Source organism: Adiantum capillus-veneris, chromosome 3, assembly GCF_014529385.1.
Source record: "Adiantum capillus-veneris isolate H3 chromosome 3, ASM1452938v2, whole genome shotgun sequence".
Lineage (NCBI taxonomy): Eukaryota > Viridiplantae > Streptophyta > Polypodiopsida > Polypodiales > Pteridaceae > Adiantum > Adiantum capillus-veneris.
The window spans coordinates 55,022,775-55,027,207 of NC_140933.1; the positions used below are offsets into that span (position 1 = coordinate 55,022,775).

The 4,433-nt window shown below is 45.5% G+C and overlaps 1 pseudogene; it reads right to left on the reverse strand.

Moving 5' to 3' along the window:
• Nucleotides 1-201: 201 nt before the first annotated feature.
• Nucleotides 202-1,060, reverse strand: LOC147460940 (tubulin alpha-2 chain pseudogene; annotated as a pseudogene).
• Between the last annotated feature and the right edge of the window lie 3,373 nt (nt 1,061-4,433).

Below are 4,433 nucleotides of genomic sequence, written 5' to 3' on the forward strand. Positions count from 1 at the left end.
GACATTACCAATCTTGGTACAATTAAACTTCTTGCACAATGAAGAGCAAGCACAACAATTTTCCCGCCGCTTCATTGTTGCTTGCACTTGGAGTATTTTTGCAATCTGGATGCAAAAAAGATCTGACCTTGGAACACCGCACAACGCAGCTCATTTGAGTGTTGAACACCAGATCAGACCCCGCATTTGGCTGCTAACTTTCTATGATGACGTTTCTTGAGTTTCTGAAACTTGCGTACACTGGCTTGCGGCACTGCAGTCTGCATGGCAAGAAGCCCCACAAGGCGCATTTGAACCAAGGTCCAAAATCGTGTAAAACATTGCAAAATTGACCTCTCCATTTGGCACCGGATTTCTTCCAGACACTGCACTTTGACTGCGCGTGCAAATGTCATAGACGGACTCGTTGTCGAGCATGACTACCACGTCAATGTGCTCGAGCCGGGAGTGGGTGGACAATTAGACGCTGTTGGAGAGCTCCACCACAACATTGGAGACCTGTGGGGAAAGGTAGACGGTGAAGCCAAGCTTGGATTTCTTACCTTAGTCCACCGAGACAGGCACTCTAGCAGTAGGAGAGAGCCAAGGCTAGAGCTGTTTCCGCAGCCTACTGCGTTGAAGGCCAGGAATCCCGACAACCCGGTGCAGTTTTCAGGAAGCTTGCGGATGCGGTCCAGGCAAAGGTTCATGATTTCCTTTCCAATGGTATAGTGGCCCAGAGCAAAGTTGCTGGCAGCGTCCTCCTTGCCGCTGATGAGCTTCTCAGGATGGAAAAGGTGGCGGTAAGCGCCTGTCCTCACGTCGTCGATGACGGTGGGCTCCAAGTCCAGAAAGATGGCACGTGGCACGTGCAGCTTCCCGGTGCCTGCCTCGCTAAAGAAGGTGCTCAAAGCATCGTCTCCTCTTCCCACTGTCTTGTCACTGGCATTTGCCCATCGGGCAGAGTTCCATGCTTCAGGCGGTATAACTCCCAATAGGCATTGCCCATCTTAATGCCGGCCTGGCCGATGTGGATGGAGATGCACTCTCTCTTGCGCACTCTCTCTCGCACTTCCTTCATCATCAAAGGGGAGTCCGCAAAATTGTGTTGACGAAAATTGTATTGACAACCGCCTTTGCCTCCACATCAGATCTCGGTCACCATTTTTCCCAGTCACAGCGCTCACCGACTTCATCGCCCTCATAGTAGGTTGCGAGAAAGAATCCCGTGGTCGCCAAGTGTAATAGGCATGGCTGCCTATTACGAGATTGTGCTCACAGAAATGCAAGAGAGAGGAGCACCGTACAGCATTTGAGAGAGAGAGAATGAGAGAGAGAATAAGAATACATCAGATTCCATACCCTTAGATTATGAGAAGCCCGATACAGCGTACAAAGGAAACCCTTCCTTATGTAGAAATAATGAGCACCCTTTCATATCCTCGTAGCCCTTCCTGATTATGCCTCTTGAGATCCCCTCCTTCTAAGAGTGCATTCCCACACGAAGGTACACGAAGACATGCCGGACACTCCGAATGTGATTAATGCGGTCATGTGCGGTCCGGGCTCATACAATGGTATGCATGCCCTTGCTCACCACACTTGAAACATCGGTTATCCTTGCGATAATGCTCAAGCTCTTTAGGAGAGAGTTTATTTTTGCCTTTTAAAACTCCCTTCTCTTTAGCTTTGTTGGGGTTGCCCTTAGGAGACTTTTGGACACTGTCCTTCCCCTTAGGCTCATTGGAACCCTTGTTTTTCGTGGGCTTGGAATTTCTTTTAGCCCCCATTTGGAAACTGATTCGATAGGCCACCATAGTATGATGTATTACCATTGACATGGTACGTGGCCTTTGGGAGTTGACATACTCCGCCATTTCTTCGATTAAGCCCGCACAAAATTGCTGCTTTTGCTCTCCAAAATCCAATTTCTTGAAGACAATGGCTTTCAGTTGTAAGTTCCAAAACTTGTCTACATATTTGTGAATGGATTCATAGGGAGAGAGCTTCAAGCTTCTCCATTCAGTAAGTACTTTGTCTTTGGCATCGATGGCCAAAAGCTGCTTCATAATGGAAGCTCTTAAAGCTTTCCATGTTTGTGGAGCTTCACCGTTGGCCCATAGGTATGACCACCATTGTGTGGCAGACTTTTGAAAGTGCATAGGTACATGGCATAGCTTAGAGGACTCCGTGCGGCCCTCATCTCCAAACGCCGCATCAAATTGTTGGATAAAGGCCAAGATTTTGTTCATAGCACCAAAAGTGCCATCGTAGGTAAGGAAAGAGATGCTCTTCCCCCTCTTTGAACTTCTTGAGCTTGGATGACCTTTTCCACGTGGCTTAGGATTTCCTATGGCCTCTTCTTTTTTATGGTTCAAAGGTTGCAACATCACTTTCTTCAGAAGATAAAGAACTTGAGGAATATGGAGAAGAGGGTGACCTCTTTCTCACCTTTTTCTTGCCTTGATCTTCATTGTATTCACCATCACTCTCATAAGAGGAAGATGAAGAAGATGGAGAAGAGGGTGTCCTCTTTCTTGCCTTTTTCTTCTCTTGCTTTTTGTCATCCCTCTTTGAAGTATGGTGTGGAGAAGTATGTGATGGTCTTCTCCGTTTTGGAGGTGATGGAGAGCGTTTAGCCTGCCGTCTTCGTGCAGCCATCACTGCCGAGGTGGCTGGAGACTCACGTATTTCTCGTTCCTTTGGTGGAGGCTCTTGAATTCTCCTTTGAGAAGGAGATGCGTCATCAAGGAGCGATTTTATGAGCCCTTCATATGGATCCTCTTCTTATGAGCCTCTTTTGGAAGTCTCACAAGGAGGCTTCCTAGGTGCTCTCTTGCTATGGTGGGGAGCTTGGAGAATCCCATGAGAACGAAGATGCCGTTGCACTTCACTTTGGAGGGATGGATTGCCCGTGGCTTGTTGAAGCCTAGAAACAAGATAGTTAACAAGCATCGGGCATCATTAGTAGCTTGCTCATTAGCAAAATCAAACTTATCAACATTAATTTAACTCTCTTTACCATTCTAACAACTTTTAGGTGTAAACTTTTTAGGTGTGCTTTGGCACTTCAAGCCCTAGTTGCTACTCCTCTTTACCCCTTTAGAAAAAGCACTCAAGCTACTCTACCCCTGGCTTGAATACCATTAATTGCAAGGAATAGAAGAGAGGGTCGTTCAACACCAAAACAACACCGGCTCCTGTCAAGCTTCTAATAGCTCAATAGTGGTTAAGCCGTACGCAAGCTCCGTAGGACTCCACTATTAAGACCATAGCTCTCGACGCTGATGCCCCGTTAACTGCAGAAAGGCAGGCACACTGTGAGGCTGAAAAATCCATATTCTACTTACTCACATGCAATTAATAGTACCAACCATTTAAAGCTATCTTGAGGACCTCCCTTCTTGAGAAAGAAAAGAGAAACCTTGTGCTTTGATACCAATGTAACATTTAATGGTCTAGTAACTTGTGTGTAGCGGAAAATAGTATGAACATAGCGAGCATTTCATTAGAATAGATACCTAATGAGAATAACAAGAGTGCTTGGGTGGAGAGAGAAACAAGAAGCATAACACCTAGTTAGATAGCATGAACAACACTTCAAAAGAGAGAGAAATAAAGCAATTGACAACAGTTGAGGACCGGATTTTTATGGAGCCGGTCCCCCCTCCAAAAGGTTTTGTATTTTGGTTTCTCCCATCAAGAGAGACATTTTACAATACAATTTCTTGTGTTCCTTCAATACTAGCTAGTGAAATGAAGATGTAAACTTCATGCACTAAGCAAAACACTTATCAAACACAACATCAATCCCCTCACGGTCTTAGACCCAAGACCTCACACACCTTCGAAGATGGTGAGAGCTAGCGGGGTATGAGAGTAGATTGAGAGGAAGAAGGAGTATTCTTACTAGAAAGATGTACATATCCTCACATAATCACTCATATTAGCATAGCTTAGCTTAGTAATTAGCATGGTAGAGGAGATGAGCATGCATTGAAGCTTGGATCTTGGTTGGATTTTCATCACAAAGCCAAGAGTTGTTGGTGTAGGACTCCCTTCGTACAAGCTTGAAGTAGGTGGTAAGCTTTCCATTAAAGCTTGAGAAGGAGAGAGAGTATTATTTTCTTCACACATGAGATTGTGTGAGTGTGTGTGTGTTATAATGCCTTGCAAAAATCAGCCTCCTCTCTCTCTTGGTCGACCTCCCTTGCTAATTACTCATGCTACATCCCTATTGGACCTCCCCAGTCTCATCCAATGGAAATTAAGCAGCATAAGTGATAGACTTCTGACATGTGTCCCCCTTTCCCCTTTTGTGAGAGCTATAGGTAATTAATAAATGCAACTAAACTCTCATTGGACCCCTTTTCCTCCTGGCCAATAGGAATCAGGAAAGCCATTGGCCTTTTGAATGCTCATTGGTCCCCTTGGGAGACTGTCCAATAGTCTTC